The 26,153-nt window shown below is 41.4% G+C and overlaps 1 long non-coding RNA gene across 1 annotated transcript; it reads right to left on the bottom strand.

Moving 5' to 3' along the window:
• Positions 1–23,952: 23,952 nt before the first annotated feature.
• LOC103652944 (uncharacterized) lies at positions 23,953–24,339 on the bottom strand. Its single transcript, XR_565155.2, has 3 exons — positions 24,251–24,339; positions 24,056–24,103; positions 23,953–23,967 (listed from the first exon to the last, which is right to left on the bottom strand). It is a non-coding gene; the product is annotated as an uncharacterized lncRNA (long non-coding RNA).
• Positions 24,340–26,153: the final 1,814 nt, after the last annotated feature.

Raw genomic sequence — 26,153 nt, 5'->3', positions numbered from 1 at the left:
CCGTGATCCACTGATCCGTCCACCACTGCCCACAGCCGATCGCCCGACCTGGCCGCAGTGTCGTCCGCTTAGCGCCTCAACCCGAGCCGCCGAGCCGCGAGCAGCTCCGCGCCTCGAGCAGGCGAGCTGCTCTGCCGCACCTCCGACCCTCCGCCCGCTCGGCCCGAGCGGGCGAGCTGGTCCGCGCTCTGATCGCCTGCTCGAGTGTAATACCCACTTTTTAATAAAATCGAAAAGGAGAAAAGTACATCCCTTTGTATACATGAGTGTGTCATCTCTATCTATCATTTCATGTGAACACGTTATTTAAACAAATAAATAATTAACAAAAGACACCTAAATAACCTAAGTGCATCATGTTGGCTTTTATTTGTATGTGCATTTAATAAAAATAAGAAATTATATCAATAGAAATATTATAATGTCCAAATTGAGATTTAAGACCTCATTTACAATTTAGAAATTTGAGATAACATCAACGAACAAGAAAAAAAAAGATCACCTTGTAAAGAAAACTGGATAAAAATAAATATAACTCTTCAAGTGAGTACTCTTAATTTACACCTTTAATCTGTGTACAAATTCGCAATAAACATTTGAATTCAAATAGAGATTTAAATCAGGAAAAGAATGAGAAAAGCAAAGGAGAAAGAAAAGAAAAGAAAAAGTCGCTGCATGGGTCGACCAACCCTGTTTTCGGCCCACAAACAGAAGTCTGCTGCGCAGCCCAGTCCCTATCCCGCGTCCTCTCACCCTGCCACCGACGGATGGGGCCCACTGGCATCCACTCATCGCACGCGCGCTCGTACCGGTGCGTTCACGGACGCGTGGGGCCACCGGGTCAGATCTCGCGCAGCTGCTCGCGCACTCGCTGTCGCTTTGGGCCCACGCACCAGCTCGTTACCCACCTTGCTAACCACCTCCGCTCCTCCGCCGCGTTGTTCGCCGCGAACCAAGCCGCCTGTACCGAGGGGGAGGGAGAACAAAATCTGCGCTGCCGTCGATTCCCTAGTCCACCCATCGAACCGCCATGGCGAGATTGTAGGAGAAGCTCACCAATTCCGCTCGTATCCGGACTTCTCCGCGGTGTATTTAGGTGACGCTAGGGCCCATCTCATCGAGCCATAACCAAGCACCGTAGTGGTCGTCGTGCAGAACCTCATTACGAGCTGAGTGAAGCCGCCATCGATGCCCCGCGCTCTGGGCGCCAACCGTGTTCCAAGGGATAGACAGGGAGGGGAAGTAAGCCACGGCCGCCACCCTGGATTCACGGGATATGAACTGCGTGGCCTCGATTTGGGGCTGGGGCACTGCGCGGTGTCGCGGGGTCGTCCAGATTCCTCGCCGCCCCTCCTCATCGCCGTGAAGCCACCGCAGTCACTTCGTCCGCTCGTCGCCGTGGGAACTCACTGCTCAGGCTCAGATCCCGGCAGGGAGCACCCGCCAGCCCCGTTCCCGTCCGCGACCATTGCCCGAAGGCCCGTGCTACCTTGGGGTGCTTCGCGGTGCTGCTGGGAGGGCGCTCGATGCCGGAGAAGGAAGTGACGACCATCGGGGCGGCCGGAATTTTACACCGTCGACATCCCTCCCGCCGCTCAGCTGCTCGTGCCGTGGACAGACTCTGCGGCCGTCGTTCCACCAGTAAGAACCCTACTATTCAATTCGCGTTCGTATAAGCGTTGAGTTCTGTTATATGTCGGGCGAAATCACGTCTTGAATCGGGCGGCGCGTTTGCGCCAGCGAGGGCGCCGCCGTGTTTGGTGATGCGCCGCCGTGACAGGGGTCGTGGGGAAAGGGGGAAGGCTGTGTGCCCGTGTGCCGTTGATCACGTGTTGGACGGTGGAGATTAGACTTCCAGTCGTCGCATTGAAGCTAAGCTCCATGCCATCCATCTGGAGTTCAACGGAGTAGATTAGATCGCGTTAAATAAAATCTGGGTCGTCCGCGTGGGATCGGATGGCTCAGAGCGGGCGGTACCCTTTCAGTCATGTCAATTTGCTAATGAGTCCCCGAAGAATTTAGGAATCAACCCGCCGTCCACCCGAACCAATCCTGTGTCTGGATAATTTTGCAAGATTAACCCCGACCTTCTCTGTTATGATGCGCGCGGTCCAAACAGAGAGTAATCAGGAAATTTATTTAATAAATGAATTTTTAAGTGTAAAAATAATCATAGAACTTGTTTAATCCCTAGAAATTTCATATTAAGTCCAAATGAGGCCATTCCAATTTCTATAATTTTGTAAAAGTATTGTTTATCACCTAGTACCTTTATATAACCGTGAAACTTGATTTAAAATTATTCACATGAATTACTCTATTCTAGGTACTTAATAACTACATAAAATCATAACTCGGTGACTGTAACTCCGATTTTAGTGGTTCTCGTTCCCATGATCTTGTAGCAACGTGTAGATTATCATTATTCAGTTTATACTCATGTTGGTGTGATGTTAATTTTGTCTATACCATGTTTGTTTGTATTGCTACGACTAGCGCGAGGACACGTGTCATTTGAAAAGCAAGTTGGTACCTGGAATCTCAAGTCCCAGGCAAGTTGTGCCCTTGATCACTTCTTTTTACCCAGCCATGTTCTGATTAATCATAATGATCTGCATAGGTTAATTTTGATGGGACCCAATAGGTTACCCTAGTTTGTCTATCTTTATACCTTGTTTACCACTGAACTTTTTGGGTAGTACTTGCTAGTGCTTTATGTGGTTTTGGGTATGAAGATACATTATTCATGATCACACCTTTATTATCTGTTTATTATCACTTTTCATGATAAGATCATTATGTTAATTGGAACATGGAGCGACCACCCGGGAAAACAGTGCTACCACAAGGGTTTAATGGGACGCCCTTGGCTGATTAATTAGGAAAGCTAGTGGAGGACTACCTTACCCGAAAGGGGCAAGGGCAGTAGGGGAGTAGTCAGTGTAGGGAGGTCCTTGGTTGATTTTGCTGCGATGGCGGTCAGGCAAGAACCCTGCATTGGAGCTTCCTATAAACTGTAGCGAGTTTCCTGAAGCTAGTGGAACTTTGTAAAGGCCTCGTAGTGTTACCCTGCCTCGCCTCCTCGGTAGAGGTGTATGGGAAGTCGCGATCCCTTGGCAGATGGGTAACATGACTTGTGGGTAAAGATGCGCAACCTCTGCAGAGTGTAAAACTGGTATACTAGCTGTGCTCACGGTCATGAGCGGCTCGGACCCTCACATGATTAATTTATGGAACTAAATTCAATTTGTCATATGCATTGCATCGCAGGTGATGTTATTACTTTTCTTAATTGGGTTGGTATTTACTTATACTTAGTAACTGCTAATAAAATTTTGACCAACTTTAAAAGCAATGCTCAGCTCTAACCATCCTCTTTGGTAAGCCTTACACTTCATGAGCTCCCACCTTTGGCGAGTTCATGCACACTATTCCCCACAACTTGTTGAGCTATGAACGTATGTGAGCTCACTCTTCCTGTCTCACACCCCCCCATAGGTCAAGAACAGGTACCGCAGGATGAGGCGCATGGAGGATGCTATGATGTGTTCGTGAGAGGTCTAGGCCGTTGTCTCCCAGTCAACTTTGGGTTGCTGGACCGTTGTCTCCTTATATGTAATTATTTATTTATTTTGTATAGAACTCCTGTTATGTAGTAAAGATGTGACATTCGATCTTGTGCCATGATTCATCATATGTGTGAGACTTGGTCCCAGCACACCTGGTGATTATGTTCGCGCCCGGGCTTTTGGACCCCTAAAACCCGGGTGTGACAGAAGTGGTATCAGAGGAATGTTGACTGTAGGACGAAACCTAGATAGAACTGGACAACCAATTCTCACTTACCTTTGCCACTCTGATTCTTTTCTAAACTCTTCTTAATCTTTTCTCATCTATTTCCGCTTTACTCTGACTATTCTTACCTTTTCCTTCTAAAGACAAATGTGGATTTCACACTTTGAAATCTCGTACCTAAAGTGACCTTTAGGAATAGGAGACCTACTCTTAGGAACAAAAAAAACAAAACTATTTTTATAGGTATCTATATGCTTGAATGTTTGTTCTTATGATAACTGTTTGGTTTGGTTCTTTGTTTGAGTGTGATGAGTTGTGGAGTAATATCCACAACTGCATCTGCATATACATATACATATAGGCATAAAAAAAATTATAAGATAATTATTAACTAGCCAACCTAGATGATTCCCCATTAAAAATACATCTAGCTTAATCGATCCATTTTCATCTAGTAGAGATACCTTATCCTAATAAGATACATTCTACCTTAAAAAAAGATTCTATCTTATCTGCCCATCTCAACCCAACCACTTCGCTTAACTCATCAATGATCAACAACCTAACCTACATCACATGATGCCTAATCCATTTATCCCAAAAGCAAAGCAAATTCTATTTAACCTACCTACCCCATGTACCAACAATTGTTATCCCAACTCGGATGATAGTATCTAACACCAAGATTGGAGACCGAAGATGATCAACCTCATTAAGAAAGGATAAGCACCAACTCAAGTCTTCAAGGATCAAGCGTGATCACCAGATGGGTCAAGAGTCACAATCTTGGATGGAGTCTTTTTTTTATCCTACTCTTTCTTACCCAAACCTATAAATGCTTTAAAGATATCTTTTATCCTACATAATAAAATTACCATGCCTACATATACCCATGATTTCCTAATCACCCACTATTGAAAAAAATGAGTCTCTGGATTTTTGAACCAATTATAGACTAAAAGCCGGACTACAAACCAATACTTATGTATCCCCTTTCTTACAAATCTCGAGGACGAGATTATTTTTAAGGGGGGTAGGATTTGTAATACCCACTTTTTAATAAAATCGAAAAGGAGAAAAGTACATCCCTTTGTATACATGAGTGTGTCATCTCTATCTAACATTTCATGTGAACACGTTATTTAAACAAATAAATAATTAACAAAAGACACCTAAATAACCTAAGTGCATCATGTTGGCTTTTATTTGTATGTGCATTTAATAAAAATAAGAAATTATATCAATAGAAATATAATAATGTCCAAATTGGGATTTAAGACCTCATTTACAATTTAGAAATTTGAGATAACATCAACGAACAAGAAAAAAAGATCACCTTGTAAAGAAAACTGGATAAAAATAAATATAACTCTTCAAGTGAGTACTCTTAATTTACACCTTTAATCTGTGTACAAATTCGCAACAAACATTTGAATTCAAATAGAGATTTAAATCGGGAAAAGAATGAGAAAAGCAAAGGAGAAAGAAAAGAAAAGAAAAAGTCGCTGCATGGGCCGACCAACCCTGTTTTCGGCCCACAAACAGAAGTCTGCCGCGCAGCCCAGTCCTTATCCCGCGTCCTCTCACCCTGCCACCGACGGATGGGGCCCACTGGCATCCACTCATTGCACGCGCGCTCGTACCGGTGCGTTCACGGACACGTGGGGCCACCGGGTCAGATCTCGCGCAGCTGCTCACGCACTCGCTGTCGCTTTGGGCCCACGCACCAGCTCGTTACCCACCTTGCTAACCACCTCCGCTCCTCCGCCGCGTTGTTCGCCGCGAACCAAGCCGCCTGTATCGAGGGGGAGGGAGAACCAAATCTGCGCTGTCGTCGATTCCCTAGTCCACCCGTCGAACCGCCATGGCGAGATTGTAGGAGAAGCTCACCAATTCCGCTCGTATCCAGACTTCTCCGCGGTGTATTTAGGTGACGCTAGGGCCCATCTCATCGAGCCATAACCAAGCACTATAGTGGTCGTCGTGCAGAACCTCATTACGAGCTGAGTGAAGCCGCCATCGATGCCCCGCGCTCTGGGCGCCAACCGTGTTCCAAGGGATAGACAGGGAGGGGAAGTAAGCCACGGCCGCCACCCTGGATTCACGGGATATGAACTGCGTGGCCTCGATTTGGGGCCGGGGCACTGCGCGGTGTCGCGGGGTCGTCCAGATTCCTCGCCGCCCCTCCTCATCGCCGTGAAGCCGCCGCAGTCACTTCGTCCGCTCGTCGCCGTGGGAACTCACTGCTTAGGCTCAGATCCCGGCAGGGAGCACCCGCCAGCCCCGTTCCCGTCTGCGGCCATTGCCCGGAGGCCCGTGCTACCTTGGGGTGCTTCGCGGTGCTGCTGGGAGGGCGCTCGATGCCGGAGAAGGAAGTGACAACCATCGGGGCGGCCGGAATTTTACACCGTCGACATCCCTCCCGCCGCTCAGCTGCTCGTGCCGTGGACAGACTCTGCGGCCGTCGTTCCACCAGTAAGAACCCTACTATTCAATTCACGTTCGTATAAGCGTTGAGTTCCGTTATATGTCGGGCGAAATCACGTCTTGAATCGGGCGGCGCGTTTGCGCCAGCGAGGGCGCCGCCGTGTTTGGTGATGCGCCGCCGTGACAGGGGTCGTGGGGAAAGGGGGAAGGCTGTGTGCCCGTGTGCCGTTGATCACGTGTTGGACGGTGGAGATTAGACTTCCAGTCGTCGCATTGAAGCTAAGCTCCACGCCATCCATCTGGAGTTCAACGGAGTAGATTAGATCGCGTTAAATAAAATCTGGGTCGTCCGCGTGGGATCGGATGGCTCAGAGCGGGCGGTACCCTTTCAGTCATGTCAATTTGCTAATGAGTCCCCGAAGAATCTAGGAATCAACCCGCCGTCCACCCGAACCAATCCTGTGTCTGGATAATTTTGCAAGATTAACCCCGACCTTCTCTGTTATGATGTGCGCGGTCCAAACAGAGAGTAATCAGGAAATTTATTTAATAAATGAATTTTTAAGTGTAAAAATAATCATAGAACTTGTTTAATCCCTAGAAATTTCATATTAAGTCCAAATGAGGCCTTTCCAATTTCTATAATTTTGTAAAAGTATTGTTTATCACCTAGTACCTTTATATAACCGTGAAACTTGATTTAAAATTATTCACATGAATTACTCTATTCTAGGTACTTAATAACTACATAAAATCATAACTCGGTGACTGTAACTCTGATTTTAGTGGTTCTCGTTCCCACGATCTTGTAGCAACGTGTAGATTATCATTATTCAGTTTATACTCATGTTGGTGTGATGTTAATTTTGTCTATACCATGTTTGTTTGTATTGCTACGACTAGCGCGAGGACACGTGTCATTTGAAAAGCAAGTAGGTACCTAGAATCTCAAGTCCCAGGCAAGTTGTGCCCTTGATCACTTCTTTTTACCCAGCCATGTTCTGATTAATCATAATGATCTGCATAGGTTAATTTTGATGGGACCCAATAGGTTACCCTAGTTTGTCTATCTTTATACCTTGTTTACCACTGAACTTTTTGGGTAGTACTTGCTAGTGCTTTATGTGGTTTTGGGTATGAAGATACATTATTCATGATCACACCTTTATTATCTGTTTATTATCACTGTTCATGATAAGATCATTATGTTAATTGGAACATGGAGCGACCACTCGGGAAAACAGTGCTACCACAAGGGTTTAATGGGACGCCCTTGGTTGATTAATTAGGAAAGCTAGTGGAGGACTACCTTACCCGAAAGGGGCAAGGGCAGTAGGGGAGTGGTCAGTGTAGGGAGGTCCTTGGTTGATTTTGCTGCGATGGCGGTCAGGCAAGAACCCTGCATTGGAGCTTCCTATAACTGTAGCGGGTTTTCTGAAGCTAGTGGAACTTTGTAAAGGCCTCGTAGTGTTACCCTGCCTCGCCTCCTCGGTAGAGGTGTATGGGAAGTCGCGATCCCTTGGCAGATGGGTAACATGACTTGTGGGTAAAGATGTGCAACCTCTGCAGAGTGTAAAACTGGTATACTAGCCGTGCTCACGGTCATGAGCGGCTCGGACCCTCACATGATTAATTTATGGAACTAAATTCAATTTGTCATATGCATTGCATCGCAGGTGATGTTATTACTTTTCTTAATTGGGTTGGTATTTACTTATACTTAGTAACTGCTAATAAAATTTTGACCAACTTTAAAAGCAATGCTCAGCTCTAACCATCCTCTTTGGTAAGCCTTACACTTCATGAGCTCCCACCTTTGGCGAGTTCATGCACACTATTCCCCACAACTTGTTGAGCTATGAACGTATGTGAGCTCACTCTTGCTGTCTCACACCCCCCCACAGGTCAAGAACATGTACCGCAGGATGAGGCGCATGGAGGATGCTATGATGTGTTCGTGAGAGGTCTAGGTCGTCGTCTCCCAGTCAACTTTGGGTTGCTGGACCGTTGTCTCCTTATATGTAATTATTTATTTATTTTGTATAGAACTCCTGTTATGTAGTAAAGATGTGACATTCGATCATGTGCCATGATTCATCATATGTGTGAGACTTGGTCCCAGCACACCTGGTGATTATGTTCGCGCCCGGGCTTTTGGACCCCTAAAACCCGGGTGTGACATCGAGCCCGAGGCTCCGCCCGCTGTCCGCCAAGGCCGAGACCGCTCACTCGCTCAGCTGTAGTCCGCAGAACCGTTGTGCCTTCCGCCCGCCGAGGCCTTCCGCTTCCAGGTTCCAGCCGCCGAGCACGCGCTATCAGAGGTATGACAATTACATGTTTTGTAGCAATTTATTTTATTTTAGACAATGTTCTATTTCTTTATATATATATATATATATAAATTTATATATATAGGGCAGGTATAACGGGAGCCCTGGGCTTCGGATATTAAAGGAAGCCCAGGTCGGTTCCGAGGTCTGGTCCGCTGGGACAGGCGCGCCTGTGTTTAACGTAGTGCTGAGAGGCGGCATGCAGGACAGACGGCGCCGTTACGCGGTTGTTTGAATGGCAAGGCGGTAAACATAAGGGAAAGGCGCGGAATTATAGGGAATAGTTTCCACATGCAAACGTGATTACTATGATACGTGGGCGCGTAATTTATGGATCTTGCATGGGAAGTAATGGCAGAAGGTAAAAAAATGTAGCATAAGATGTTGAAAGCTATGGCATAAAACCGAAACGGTATAATAGTTGCATAAATAGTATATACCGTTTGGCGTAAAACATTGAGTCATTGTGCGTAAATATTTTATTATGGATATTAGTTTGACATTGACATTGCCATAATATCGGGACGGTTTCGGAAATAATGGGGAGACCCTGTAAACGTGGATGCGGTTACTTTTATAGTATCCGTGATTGCCTTTCATTCGAAAAAAAGACCACTAAGCCTGCATAACTAATTGGAGTTGGAGATGGCCGGCTCTGGAGAGTCGCCGGCGATGGAAGGAGATGACGTTCGTCTTGATCCAGAGACAGAGGGAGGAGTTGATGGTAACTCACTGGTCACACCACCTCCTGCTCTACTGGGTCCTGTGATCGCCGAGATGAGCATAGGGGAAGAAGGAGAACAAAGGGTTCGACCTCCTATGTCCAATATTAGCTCCAGGGAGATGGATACGCCTCAAATACTGCATTCACATGTAAGTCCAATCGCTGTATTTGATTCTTGATTGATTAGATTGTTTTGAACATATTCCATGGTACAAACAACAATGACAATGAAATAGCAGGGAAAAAACATTGATCCAACTATAGTGCCAACAGTAGGGATGACTTTCAAGGATGTTGATGATGCATATAAATTCTATAAAAGGTATGCATATGAAGTTGGATTTCCACTGAAGAAATACAGAGAGAAGACATTCAGTAAGTGGATAAATTGTTCACGTGAAGGTAAAAGTGCACCAAAATCAAATGATACACCTAGGATGAGGAATAGGTCATCGGGGCGTACGCAATGTAAAGCTGGAATAAAATTAAAAAAATATATGATGATGAAAAAAATGGTTGTAGCTGCAAAAATTGAACTGGTAAACTTGGAGCATAACCATGAGTTCATAACTGACGAAGCAGAGAAACAACATTTATGTTGCAACAAAATTAGGGATGCTGAGTTCATAAATTTTGTTGATGCAATGCATGATAGCCGAGTGCCGCAGCATTGCATAGTTGATTTTATATCAGAAATGCATGATGGGCCGGAGAACGTACCGGTAACTGCTCAAGATCTGAAAAACATGTAAGCAATATTTTTTTGTTACATGTGTATATATCAAGTGCCATAAATATTACTATAGTAAATGTGTGTGTAATCATTTTTTGTGCAAACAAATGTAGGAGGGCAGCCAGGAGAAGAGAAAACTGCGCAAATGATGTAGCCAAACTTTTGGCTTTCTTTAGAGAATGCAAGAAACAGAATCCACAATTTTTTTGATTTCTAGCTAGACAATGATGGGAAAATAGTGAGTATTTTTTGGTCACACGCAAGTATGCAGGGGGAATATGCAGATTATGGTGATGCTGTGACATTTGATACAACACACAAGACAAATATATATGATAAACCACTGGGCATGTTTGTTGGAGCTAACAGCCATCTGCAGTGTACAGTGTTTGGATTTGTTTTGTTGGGAGATGAAACAGTACAGACTTTTGAATGGGCTTTCAATTCATTCAAAACATGTATGGGATGTGAGGGTCCAAGAGTTATGCTTACAGGTATGTGATATATCAATTTGTTATGCAAAACAGTGAATTAATTTATTGTGAAAATAAATGAATAATTTGTGAGCAATTGCAGATCAAGATCCTGCAATGCCAATTGCTCTAAGAACTGTATTTCCAAAAAATAGTTCACAGACTGTGTTTATGGCATGTACAGAACAGATTTATGCCATTCCTAAATGAGATATATGCAAGGTTTGATGTTAAGGATTTTAAAACAACATTCCAGTCTATTATACATCATCCATTAACTCCTCATGAATTTGAATGTGCTAGAGGAGTTCAATCTTCATGAAGATATGACTCTACGCAAATTATATGAAATAAGAAAAGAATGGATACCTGCATTTTTTAAAAACGACTTCTGTGGGGTAATGGTATCTACACAACGAAGTGAGAGCATGAACAGATTAGTGAAGCAATCACATGTAGATGCGAACACCCCACTGCATGAGTTCGCTAAACAAATGATGAAAATGTTGCACAACAGAAAAATGAAAGAATCAAAGGAGGCATTGGTGAGCAAGGTATGTCGTGCTTGTTATCAATAACGTTTGGCATACTTTTATGTAAATAATGTGTTTAATTATGATAATAATGTGTTATAGGGACCAAGGACAACAGATACATTGTATAGATTCGAAGTGAGAGTCTCTAGAGCATACACTAGAGCTGTTATGAATAGATTTGAGGAATCAATGAAATACGTCACTGCATACAAAATATTAAAGGACGCAGACGGATGTGATAATGAATGAATCGTACATCATACAAAAAGGTCTAATAAAATGTGTGGGGACAACATCAATTCAAGATAACAGCGGACATAGAAGCTAGGGAGTATACATGCGAGTGCAAACAGTGGGAACATACAGGTTTGTACGTATTATGTTGATTAACCGAATAAATTTGCATACTAAAGAATTTGATGATTGTAGTACAAATTAATGTATGTCGTTAAAAAAATGGTTGGTTTTCATGTTTTCAGGTCTATTGTGTGTTCATCTTTTAAGATCCTTCATGCATCTTCAAGTTGAAAATATACCTTCAAAGTATATATTGCAAAGGTACATTGTCTCATCAAGAAAAGATGTTCCATTTGAAAGAATTGATAAGAGCTTCAGGGGAAAGAATGGAGTTACTAAATCATACAGACAGAAAATGTTGTTAACGAAAACAATGAAAGTAGTTCGCCAGGCGTGTATGTCAAAAGCAGGGTACGATAAGGCGATGGATGTGTTGGATGAGCTCGATGTCGTTCTATGCCGATTAGAGCCAGATATTGGATGTAATGAGTCAACAGATGTTAGTGATGATGAAGAAGACAAGGTAATAATATTCCAGTTGTTTTGAGTGTTATACTATTTGTAACATAAATTATGCATAGGAACATTTTATTTGTACCAGGAAGTAGAATTGAATAAAAATAATGCTGGCGATAGGATGGAAGATGACAATACAAGTACATGCCATAAAAAGGTATGTAAAAGATAAATATATAAGCTTGCATGAAGTATTGTATATAATGAATATATAAAATCAATGTAATAAGCAAATTTTATTTTGTAGGATGAGCATAACACCATGACTGGATGTGAACATGCGTTAACATTAATAACAAGTGGTAACCAGGTACATATTAAAAAAATATTGTTCATTTGTCTTAAATGAAAATATATATTTATGCTGCATGTAAATGTTGATGTAATTGGGTTGGGCTATAAAGGAGGACAACATGAGAATTCCACATGAGGTTGAAGATACAAGTTCTCCATGTCACGTAGCACATGAACAAATGGAACATATTGCTGCATCCTCAGGAGCTAAAAAGGTGAGCATTGATAAATGATTTTACTGATTGGTATAAATATAATTTATGTAAATATGCGTATACTAAATATTAACTTATATTATTATGCAGAGGTTGAATTTTAATGTGGATGTTATAAATCTGTGTATGCCGGATCGTGCAAGACCAAAAGGATGGACAATAAAAAATTCAGAAGATAGGATTATGAGACTAGGTGCGAAAGGAGAGAAAAAGAAGAATAGGAGATGCCAATTGTGTGGTATAGCAGATGGACATAACAGCAGAACATGTCTGCCTGTGGAAGAGAACAGGGCAAGGCTAGCAAAACTAGCTAATCGAAAGAGAGGACGACCAGCCGGATCAAGACTAAACAATAAAACAACTGCTCCACAGTGGAATGAAACATCGACTGCTAAAAACATCGTATTGATGAAGAAGTGGAAAATGAAGAAGCCGATGAGCATATGAAAATGGGCGAATAATTTGAAGTGTGACTAAAGAGTGGCCGATTTAGTAGAAACTTGTAATAGCACAATGACCTATATTTTAGTTTGTTGAAAATTAAATAGTTTGCATGACTGGGTTATATAATGCGTTGATATAAAACTATAAAATGTTGCGTAAATCTAGACAATTACACAAATTATGTAACTGAATATGTACAAAAAATTGGCATTGAACGTTTAGCAATCGGCAGTTCTGGACATAAATGGTATATAAACTGTATACACTTAACAATACTAATCGAATGGGAGTACATACTTCGGTTTCGCACTTCAGATACACCAAACAGGATATAGCATAACCACTAGTTACAGTTAGCATAATTAGCATGAAAATTGTATAAAAGATGAACCTAATGTATATAAAATAAGGAAGTATATATTTTGCATAAAACTTGAATATTAAAGACAATATGATAATACAAAAACGCCAAACATTTGAAGCAAACGATTAACCATCTCACATTCTGGAGATGAAAAAGCATAGAATAGCTTAACAAATAACATAACTAGACATTCTGGTAACACTTATGTTTGACACACTTCAAATAAAAACTGATACAAAGTAGCATAAACACTGGACACATCGAACATAAGTGGCACATGGAGTATCATACACATGAGCAACGCCTGACATAAGTGACTTAATAAGTAACATAAACAGTTTTGTGGATCCCATAGGGAATCATGTTCAGCTATGATATCTAAGTCTTGGCTTTCAAACAACGTCGTCCCCTTGGAGCATACTTGAAAGGCAGCAGTTCTGCAGGAAGGGGGGCAACCCTGTTGTTGCGATGAAAGGTCAGGTAATGCAGAACAAAGGCACGTTGGTCCAATGGTTCATGCTGAAATAGTCATAATATCAAATTAATGCTAAGATTAAATCTGAAGGAGTAATATATGCAAGATCAAAACACTAATTTATTAACATACCGGAGTATAAAATTCTGATAAGTCGCCATCATCAAAATCATAGTAGCGGAGGAAGTTTGCGACAAAAAAACCACAATCATTTGACCCTGGTGACATGGTTGGACAATTGGGAAGAAGCCCAATCTTGTAGTTGCCAAACTTTGGTACAGTTGAATCAGATCGAGCTTCATGTAACGCAATGCTAAGTCTTCTCATTATTAATCTGGACCAAGGTATCTTCGTTCCATTTATCAACATTTGATCATTATGGATTTGTTTCCAGGTAGTGCCTCCAAGTAATGTCCCATAAGGATTTGAATCTAAGATGTCTATTCGACGACGTTCAAAGTTGATTGCATAAAGGGTCCAGTGACTACGGCGTAGCATAGGAACCAGGATCTGTTAAGATATATGTAAGTTTATGAATGAATAATAATATGCATATGAAAAATTAAAGCTAAGACAACATAAAACTAATGACCAAAAAAACATTATAACATTATTACAAATAAAACTGATTTGGGCTCACCAATTTAATTTGGTTCAGAACTTCGTCTGGAGGAAGCATCAGTTCAAGTTGTTCTTTAAGAAGTGATGTTGAGAAGGGCTGGGGATTTGAACTGTGCTGTTCAAACTCCTCGATATTCAAAATGGTCTGGACAAAAAAAATAAATTGATTAGTATTATATATTTATACAGTAAGTGTTGCAATAAGATACAAAGTTGTAGATAAAAAATTACCCCAACATTGACATTCAGTATTAGAGTGTTAATTACAGAATCTGGATTGTATAATACATCATCCTCACGAATACAGTCGATAAATCCCTGCATGAAAGTATTCTCAAGACATTTATTAGGACCAAACGACTGGACAACATCGAGGACAGAACCTCCAAATCCTCCAAAATTAATGATAGACCTGGGAAAAAATAAAACTTTAATTACAATTCATCTAATTATACTTAATTGGAATTTGAATAACTAATACATACATGCTCGGATCTAGTTTTCCTGACAAAATGAACTTAAGTAGGTTGTGAGCACAGTCTTCACGTGACACGTGGGGAGGTTCAGCGACTGCAGATTTAGAGAAACTATCCCTTGCAACAAGGTCAGTAATTGCCTAATATATGAATATATGTTAGTAAACAATTGCATAAATATTTATTTTTTAGTGTATATATAGAAAAAATACGAGAATATAAAATGACATGACTTACATCTGTCAGTGGGGTTTTATCGAACTGAGGTGCACTAGATATAGGAGTATCATGTGTAACAGATTTTTGTCCTTCCTGTAACCAATAAAATTATTAATATAAACGTGATGAAACATAGGATGTAATTAATATTAGCATAATATGATGAAGGTGTAAATACTTACACTATTTATATCTGGTGTTAACTCAGGAGCAGCAGACTTGTCGGTTGTGGGAGCCTAGTGAATTAAAAAAATAAAGCATGCATATATATTACTGTTACTTGCATACATTGTAAATGAAATAATAATAATTGTGATATAAGGAAGTCAAACATTTGATTTTGGAGTCTTGTCAAATATAGGGGCATCCATAACTTCATCTGTTTTACAGACGTTCCCACTGACAATCTGTAATGGAAACAACTGAGATTTGAGTAAACAGTAAATTGTATGCTAAATATAATATATGCATTGTATATATAGTTTGTATGAAAAAAACTTACATGATCTGATACTTTGATATGATCAGTAGGAACATGAATTTCCTGATCATGTTGCTGTTTATCAGGTGTTGGAACAGGTGGTGAGGATACTGGAGCATTTGTTGGAGGCATTGAGGTAGTGGGGGGGTTATCTACATTTGGAACATATAATAATAAATTAGTTGTTACTGAAATGTAACTGGAATATAAATGTATCGTTATAAAAAATGGTTAAACATACACATTTGCAAACTACATCAATATACTATCAGGATGCATAAATAAAATACAGTTTTCAAAAATAAAATCAAATGAAAACTGTGATGCTGCTTGTATGAGTATAAATTAATGCATAAGTTGTATATACAAAACTGCATATAATAAATTATTTGATATCGTATAACTATATATAATTTTCCTCACAATAATTCGTGAACTTGATCAGTTTAAAAAAAATAAACATAAATAATAAAACCTTCTTGTTGTGATTCACGCTGCGTTGCAGCTCTCAGGACTTCATCGATCATTTCACCAAATATTTCAGAGAGTTCAATCTGCTTCGAAACAATCATCTGATGGCTCAGCTGAAGGGAATCACAGTACTTATCCACCTCTTTGTCATGAGCATCAAACATTGATTGAAACATTGGCCGATGCTGGGAGGGCAAACATTGCAACTTGTTGCCAATCAAATGCTTGATACGTGGCACATATATGTTGAAAACGGCAGAAACAGGCCGTTCTGGAGCAATGACGTAACACGTTTCTGAACGGCTATGAAACTGTATAAAGTCAGATAGAACAGTTAGTAGTAATAAAATTTTAACATCTCCATAACAGGACAAAAAGTGTTTATGTCTAACCTCTGCATAGCCGAATGGTTCACCAGTTTTACGGGGGGGACGTCTGTCACCCCTAGCCAACTCTCTTATGGTCTCATTATCAAAAAACTTAATGCGGGGAGTACCATATTTGTTATCAGGAGATGCAGGGTGATGTAGGTGATCAAGATAGTAAATCTGAAAAAAAGAATGCACAAATATATAAAATTAGTACATAACAAATATTTGCATATCATATATATGCACAGTAAACAAAAAAATTACTTACTAGAACAATGAGTGAACATCCATATATTGTTGTTGTGATGTTTGTTTTGTTCCTTTTATGCCAACGTGTGGCAGCATCACACAAATCCGTGTAAACTAGTTGACACCAGTCAATATCAGCCATTCGGGCCATGTTTGAAGTCATTAGTACCTCATTGTTTGTAATGCCCCAAGAAGCAGAAGGAAAAAGAAGTCGATTGAATAGAATCAGAAAAAAGCATCTGATTGATAGCTCATCATCATTGCCAAGCACTATCTTGTCTTGAAGCTTGACAACATCAAATTATTCTTTACCAACATTGAGATCACGTCTCAGTTTTGCAGCAGCATCCACTTCACCATACCAATCAGTAAACTCCCTGCCTCCTCCAGCACATGGCAAACCCAAAATCAGACGAACCATATCTTTTGTTATCTTCAGTTCCTTGCCAGCTCCTGAGCGTATGGTCATGTCATGTGGATCCAATTTATCCATCAACCACCTGATGAGTGATCTGCTCTCTAAGGCATCAGTTCGCAAATCAAATATACTAGAAAATCCCAACCTAGCGACAGCATCGCGCTGTCGATCGCTCATTATCCAAGATGATACCATAACATCATAGGGAATGCAGCGGATATTCAATTTCTGGAAGCATAAATGAATATGCATTAATACACAAAGTATATATATATAAGGGATATTTAGTATAAATGAATATGCATTAATACACAAAGCATAAATGAATATGCACTAATGATACTATATTTACATACAAGGGATATTTATTACAGGCTTGTAAATAACTAGTCTACAACACTAAAAAAAGTAAACAACATATTTTTGGATAATAATAATATACATAATTTAAAGTGGGGGAAAATACAAAATTGATTGGGCACCAAAATTAACACATGAATAAACAGGAATATATACATATTACCTGTGATTTTCTAGGAGTCTTCTGTTTAGGAGAGTTTTTTTGTAATGATATTAGACTTTGGACTTCTTTTCACGCTCGGAACTTGAGGAGAAGGTACTTTTATCTTCTTTGCACTGATTTGTTCTGAAGGAGAAGGTGAGGCAGATCTGAATTGGCGCTTCAACGAAGGAGCATCCATGAAATCGTCGTCGGACAGTGTGGATGGAGCAGGAGGTTTTCTTTTTAAACGACAAGCTAAAGCCTTTCTGCGAAAACGATGGATTGGGGCTGGTTGTGGCTCATTCTGCTCCTGCTTTTGTGGAATATCATCTTGGTGAGCTGAGCTGCTGAAACTTGTACGTCTGGAAATATCAATTGAAAAAACCTCCTGACTGGATTCAATGGTTAATCTTTTTGGATTACTGGGCGGGCGATCAACAGACTTCATGGTTAAATACTGAATAAATCTGTTGAAAAAGTTGTTTTTAAATACAGTGATTTATGCATGAATATATGCCAAAAAAGAACTAATTTTTACTATAACTATCTAAAATGCATACTATATAATGCTAAATGGAATTACATAACTTAAACTACCTTTTACATTTATGCAAGAGCATTTAATGAACAATGGTTATATACAAACATAAAGATTGATTTAATATTTCATATAATTGTAAATGGATCATGATAAAATAAGAGCCTTTTTTGCATCCACTAACTATACAACATATTTTAATATCTGGTTCATAGTAATAAAAACATTTAGCTCATATTCAAACATGAATATTTAAATAACTTTTGCTTAAATAACAGTATTTGTATGTATTTATATATAATAAACAGGAGTGTAAACTAATTATTCAAGTAAATAGAACAATGCAAATATGCTTATTATATTGCGAAATGTTCATAAACTTGTGTATGAATGAGCATACACATTACTGCCAATATGCATATATATATATATCAAATCCAATAAGTATATTTTATATATAATAAAACAGATGTGTACACAAATGATTTAAGTGAATGAGCATAAAAAGTACTGAGGATATGCATATATATGAAATACAATAAGCATATTTGATAATAAAATAGATGTGAAAACAAATCATTAAAATAAATGTGCATAAAGAGTACTGATTATATGCATATATAATTAAACAAATGTGTAAACAAATGACTCAAGTGAATATGCATAAACAGTACTGAGGATATGCATATATATCAAATACAATAAGCATATATGTGTTACTTGGGTTGTGTAAGAGTACTATCTGCTAACTCATCAATAAATACCTAATCCACAGCCTTTGTATAGATATATGAATGTCGGGCGATAGAGGGGATCTAGAATAAATACATATGCTCTAATATCGGGGCTCCTGAACAAAAAAAAGATGTAATGCGCGTTGCAATGACCCGATTAGAGAGATGTATAAACCGATACAAATCACACATTTAGCTGGAGAATAAGGGTTACAATCAAATCCACTTCAATCGACCGAAATGCTTCAAAAAATCGACGGCAAACTCGATGTATTTCAATGTTGGATTACCTGGAACTTCTTGAATCGGGCTCCAATGCTGGGAGATTGAAGGAGGTAAGCTGGATTGGAACGGCGCTGGATTGGAGCGGCGCTGGATTGGAGCTGCGCTCGATTGGAGCAGCGGAAATCGCCTGGCGAGTCGCCTCCGACGAAAGGAAAGACTGCGCGGCTGGGGTTTTCTTCCTATCGGCGCGGGTTTGCCTCCGTTGATTGCGCGAAGACAGTTTTAGAAACAGGAAATGTGGGAGAGGTGGCTGGCTGACGGAGGAAACGGTGTAACGGCGCCGTGACTGGGAACTGTTGACCCGGTGTGGTTCAACCAAAATGACCATATTGACTAGCCTGGGCTTCCTCTATTATTGGAAGCTCAGTGCTCTTAATATATATATGCATATCGCGAGTTGTTCTACAAGTTGATTGGTTGTGTGCTAAATATTATACGGTCCAATTGTGTAGAGCCATACCTAATTTTTTCGTCCTCCGCCACTGTTAATTAGCAGTGCTCAATCTGTCATGTGGGATCAGACAAGCGCATGCGTCAACAAGGGCCGGGGCTGGGAGCATCTAAAGTCTTAAAACGCGCTCGCGTTTCGGGCTCCCTCCGCGTTCCCGCGCCACGGTCCTCTCAGCTGGCGACACATATACACACAGCACGCCAACGTTTTTTGCTCACTGCGCGAACTGGCCCAGAACCAGCACCCACCACGTAAGGCTGAATGTGAGCAAGGCCCCGAGCAGGCCGAGGCCCAGCCCGTAGACGGCGAGCCAGCTGAGCAGCACGAGCTGGCCGCCAGGATGTAGGCGCTGGCCGCCACGATACTGCGCCTACAGGAACTTCTGGATAGGGAAGCTGGTGGCGTACGCGAAGATCTGCGGGACGAGGCTGTAGGCGAACTCGGCGGCGGCGCCGGCGATCTGCGGCGACGCCGGTGATCTCCGGCGACTGTCCCAGCAGCAGCAGCGGCTCCGACAGCGCGTACACGGCCTGCGTCTTCATCGTTGTGGGTGCGTCGCAGCCGCGGCTAGCTCTGTCCTCCCCGCCACCAGCTCTGTCCTCGCCGTTCCACCGTCACAGCCGCCGTCCTTTCGCCAGAAGTCATCGATTGTAAGTCTTTTATTGTTCAGAGCTCACCATCCACAGATCCGTTTACCACCGTCATGTTCCCTGTTCGCAGTTCGATTTCCCCAAATCCGTTTGCCACCGTACGTGCCTGTCTGTGTGCGGCGCCCCTCGCCATACCCCGTCGTAACCTTCCGCCAGTTCGCCCATGCTGATCCCGTAGACCCACACGCAGCAGCTGCAGGAGAAGACGTGGTGTGGTGCGTTCCCCTCGTCAAAATCGTCGCTGCACGGATCCACATTTTCTCCACACCTCTGCACTGTCGAGGCATGGGCGATGGACCTGTTCTCCGGTCTGCGGCAACAGGACAGTACCTCTTTCACTTTATTTATTATTAAATGCCTCCCTCTATCTCTATGCTCTCCCTCCCCTCTTCGCATTTTAGGTCCCTACATCTACCGTTGTCCTCGAGGACTCTTTGGGTTTGTTATTTTTTTTTGGAGTTGCCAGCTGCCGTGAGAGTCCCTCGCTTTGCTGCTGAACCCTAGAACTTGCCAAGGCATCTGTTGGTGCGTGTGTTAGCTATTATTTTAGCCAGTCATTTGCTTTACAAGAAAGGACCAGATGAATCTGTCTTACGTTCTTGCTTTGTTTAAACCTAGCTAACGTGTTCTATTATACACTAACCTCCGTTTTCTTTGTTTCTTGTTCTTTTTCTAAAGGATACGACCTCCCAGCGATCGAGAGGACCCACAATGGGTTAGATCCCATAGTGCAACTCACGCTATGGATGCGAGTTCATATACTTCGAAGGGGACGTCGATCTGAGACCTTCAGTAGAGATAACATCACAACATTTGGTATGGAACACTTTTGATCTATTTCTTTGGATGCACTTTTCGTGGGTTAACAATGTTGTTGTTCCCTGATTTGGTGTTTTCCTACTAAAGGACTTACCACAGTCAGCTCGAATGGTTTGTTTTTCCTTTGCGTATATGTACTTGTGTTTGTGTTTTTTTGGGTGGTGGGATCATGGTATACTGTTGGCAGGTTTTCACTCTTGCTACTGTGCTCGCTCTTTGATCATGTGCTTCTGTCGTGTCAGTGCCATGGTGTTGTGTTTCTTTTGTAATTGTGTAGTCTTAGCTCTGAGGCAGCGTTACCTCGGTTCCCACGTGTGGCTTTTTGGGAGTCGGTTTTCGTGTGTTGTTGACCCCTGCAGGTTACTCTATTCAAAGTTCTGAAAGTTTAGCTTATTAGGATATGCATCTACCTGTGCGTTGACCGCAAACATCTAGCTATTGCGTGTAAGGGGTTTCTGCAAAGAGTAAAAGGGTTCGCATATAAATTTGGTGGCCAATCTATTATTTCTTAGGCTACAAACAACATTGGCTTCGGATGGTGGGTCTTCTCCAAGGTGAAACCAAAACAGTTTGAATCAATGGTTTGAATTATGGTTACACAATAAGCATTAGCACAGAATATATTCAGAGATTCCCTGCAGTCTGATCCTCGCATACAGTTTAGTTGGGTGAGAAAAATAAATTTCATGCTTAATTGTGGTTGGGACTTCTTAGCTCCCTAGAGCTCTTTATTTATGCTTGCAGACGTTCGGGCTGTGTGCTCGGAACTTAGTTATCTCTCTTATTTATAGTTGCGGTTCTTTGTGCTATGGAACACCTGCCTTGCTACAGCCCTGATGATGTTGGTGGGACCCTTTTGTCTAAATGTGTTCCTGCATATGCCCTTCACCTCTTTACTGCTCTTCTTTTCCTGGTTGTGTCTATATTTGGTTCTTCTTCGTTTATATATTCTGAGATTGATTTTGTGTCCTTTGCTTCCTCTCATAGACCCTTACCACATACTGGTGCTGCCTTAGTTTAACTTCCTTTGCTTACCTACGGTTTGGGAATATTTGCTTTTGATGTCGACGTCAGCTGAATGTAGGATGTACAAGCCTGTTGACAACGATATCATGATCGGTTTCACAAAATGGACGACAGTCGAGGAGCTTATTGAAGTGCCACCGGCTTTTCCAGAGCTTGTTTACTCCCTCACTCCCTTTGACCAGCTTACAACCCTTGTGGACATTAGGGAGTATTTCATAGGTACATAGCATGAATCCATCCCGCGTTTTACACAGTTCAACCAAATGCTCTCTTGTCACTCTATATTGTTATGTAAAATAGATGTCATTGGCGCGGTCACCATGATCTCGGATGTCGCAACCATTCGTACAAAGATGCGCCAGACTCAAACAGCAAAGAGATCTGTCACTATACAAAATGAGAGGTTAGTTACTTACCTCTGCAGCAAGTTGTTTTACCCATGAGGTTATACTTGTGACTCGTTTTAATCGTGTTTGTAGCTGTACTCCCCTTGAGGTTGTGTTGTGGGGTGAGCAGGCAACCTCCTTCCCGGCGGATCAGATTAGTATTGCAGGCCAGGACTCACTCCAGATTATTATCTTTGTTGGTACTCTTGCTAGATCCTATGCTGGTATGTTTGTCTAACCTTGCTATTTACACTTCTATTAAGACTCTATGTTTACCCAAGGTTTCAAACCTTTCAGGTACCACTTCGCTGACAGGTGGATCGTCTTGCAAATGGTACGTGAATCCACAGGTACCAGAAGCAACAAGCCTTGCAGCGAGGTACCATAAACACGTCACCCGCTTCCCTTGAACGCCAAAAAATATAGGTCTACCCTTTATATGTCAGTTCGCTTGTCTACTTTTTTAGCTTGCAGCATAAGAGGAGCCCAATTATGGCTGCTGCTGGTTCGACGCAGCATGTGCCGAGGATTTCTACCGCTGAGCATAAGAAAGTATCTGAAATCAAACACCTGCATCCATTCAAGCATGAGGTGGTTCCTTTCATGCTAATCGACTACATCTTTTTATACACTCTTCTTATGTGCCTAAGAGAACAATGCTAACCCCTGTACTGCCTCATTTAACTGTTTTTTAGAAAGTTGAGTGGTTGGTAACAGTTACCGTTCTTAAGATTGATCAACTATGGTGGTACGAGTCTTGTAGAAAGTGCCTCAAGAAAACAAAGCCTCATGGTGATGCCTATAAATGCTCGGACTCTGGCTGTGGCCATGTTGGTCCGCCTAATCCAAGGTATGTGATGTTTCTTGGTCTGGTACATCTATGCCTGCTGAATCCTTAATCATACATCTGTGACTGCTACTTTATGCGCAGGTACAGGTTGCTCATCACAGCAGGAGATGAGATAGGCGAGACTGATTTCATACTATTTGGACGTATGGCACAGCGCATTGTTAAGAAACCACTTGACATCTTGATCGCGGATAATCCAGCCGGATTTATTCCTGATGAAATAACTAGGCTGATGGAAAAGGTGTACACATTCAACGTAAGCTTCACAGACAGCACCATTGCTTTAGGCAATGTGTGTTTCCAGGTTAACACGGTTGTCGCCGAGATTGGTGATGGAGGTCAGGTTCCAATTTCACCCAGTGGATCCCAACCTTCATCAATTTCGTCTGCGCGGGCTGCATCCAAGTCTACATCAGCAGACTCTGTCCCAACTGGAGGTACCTCTTCTCAGACACCACAGAGCACCAAAAGCTACAGCAAGGATAAGGTAACCCATGCTTTCGAACACTCAATACATTTGTTGTTGCCACCAACTCAGGTTGCCTTATAGACTATGCACTTCGATGTAGCGTGCAAGGTCGCCAACGCCACTCTCAAAAGGTGGGTCCTCAGCTACCAGGCAGGTTGCGAGGAAGATATTGGGAGGCTCAGCTGATAAAACTGGTGATGGCCATGACTTGGCTTCTGGCATTGCCGATTCTAGGTACATCATCTGCCTCTCTGTGCCTTCTTGCTTACATTCCTGTTGTTGCTTCCATTCCTGTCGTATGCTGGGCCAACAGTAACTCGGAAGTTCTCTATAGGAAAAACAAGTTGCAGGGGCATTAGTTTTCTCTTATCTCATGAGAAGATAGTTTTGAATAGTTAACAATAAGTTCATAATACCTGCTGTCTTAGGAACAGTCTTCCCAAAAAACCCCATGACAATCCGACCTATGAAAGCTGCTGAAGATTTTCTAAGCACTGGTGAGAGAGACCAAATAGCTAGACATCTAAAGTGGCCCTATTGCTCCATCGTACGCCGTAGCGTGCTGATCTGACTATCTGACATTGAGAAAGCGAGAGGGTGGCGCAACAAACCTGCGGGCTTGCCGTCAATCTCGACATCGAAGTAGACCTTGTGGGTAACCTCCATTAGGTCCTTCTTAGCCTAACAAATCAGCAGCCAGACACAACGGTTAGTTGCTTGGATCCCGATCCAACAATCCAATCAAACAGAAACTAGCGCGAGCGTATGAAATAGTCACATCTGCTCCTTGATTGACCAATGTAAGAACTTAAGCCACAAAATATTACCCCAACTTCTTACTCATTTAGCAAAAAAAGTATTTTTATCTGGAACTTGTTGCCTTTGCTGAATATAGCTCTGGGCAGAGCCAAAAGTACTTAGCCAATGAACAGCTTCCTCTATAGGCAGTTACATAATCATATATTTCTTGCCTAAGTAAACTGTCTAAGGCTATTGGTTTGCGATCAAGACCCTGTTTGTGTAGCCTTGAGGTTGTATACATGTGCTTAATATCTTTCTTTGGTATAACATTAACTTCAGAGACCCCGCGCATAATATTTATGGAACTTTATACTCACATTCTTATATTTGTTTGCAGCCTTAACAAACCTGCAGTCTGAACACGTCACAGATGATGTCTTGCCTTTTGTGGATGTACATCTTGGTCATCTCTGTTTAGCGCTTTTGTGGATGGATTGTTCAGCTGGCTTTAGTAGATGGAATGGCTCTGCACTTGTAGCTGCGTAATGTTTGTGCCTAGCTGTCTGGATTGTGCCAGCCAAGAGTTGGCTCTAGGTACCTTGTAAATAGCTCTGGTTTAGTTGCATGTCCCCCACTGTATCGACTAGCCGTAAACTTGGACCATGTAATCTTATTATGTACCAATTTCCAGCTGAAACAAGCTTCAACGTCATACTATGGTGCACGTTTAAGTGCGGTGCTACAACTTTAATGTGAATTATTTTCGAGATAATCGTGTTCTATGTTCTGTTGAGTATCTGTTTTCTCTCTCTGAACTAAACAATTTTGTTTGAGATTTAGTCATCCTCTATTTAATTTGATTATAGCGTGTATAACTGTGTATTTATATTTTCCCTATGCTAGATAGGGCGCCCGAAGGGGCGCCGCCTGATCTAGTGCATGATAAAAATTCACAAATTTTATGAACATTATGAAGCTATTGTAGGTTATTAAACACTTGACAGTAGTTTTGTGAGTGTTGCAACATTTGGATGATTACTATAATCGAGTTGAGCCTAGGTTGAGGATTCATATTTTCCACGATTATCAAATTTGAGATTCCAACTAGCTAGTAAGATGTTCTCAACGATACCATAGTAGCTCATTGACGCTGTTTTTGGATCAGAATTTTATTATTCATAATAGAAAGGTAGCTATGTGAGAAAAGTGATGTACAGGTATATGATACTTATCGAAAGAAAATATGTCCACGACACTATTGTTGAGTCTGCACATAATTTTTTTTTTATAAATTATAATGTAATATAGTAAAAAAACTGATATGAATTGCTTATTTATACTCTCCAAATTTGTCAGAGTGGTGTGAATGTGTTTAGTAAGGGCTCTTTCCCTTTTCTTTCCAATATAATGATATAATACACCGCTCTCTTGCATGATCAAGGGGAAAATAACAAGGATGCTATATGTAACTAAACCTTAACTTCATCATTTTTTTCTTAAATTAAATTTCATTTGTTGACACTACGCATTATGCAGTCATCACTATTGTCAATGGCCGGTACATCAAAATGCATTATTAATTAAGAATCATCTGGATTTAGGACATGTAAAGTTATGTTGACAAAGGACTAAAGGGGTATAGTAAAACGTTTCAATCATGAAAATCTTGTCTTGCATATTGTTGTGTGTTGATAAACAAAAATAAACACATAACTAACTCAATTATTTCATTCAAAAGTTTGCGCACAACACATCTTTAGTTAAAGTATCATG

This window comes from Zea mays, chromosome 4 (assembly GCF_902167145.1).
Source record: "Zea mays cultivar B73 chromosome 4, Zm-B73-REFERENCE-NAM-5.0, whole genome shotgun sequence".
Taxonomy (NCBI): Eukaryota; Viridiplantae; Streptophyta; class Magnoliopsida; order Poales; family Poaceae; genus Zea; species Zea mays.
The sequence above is the reverse complement of the archived record's forward strand: the minus strand, read 5'-3'. Positions and strand labels throughout refer to the sequence as shown.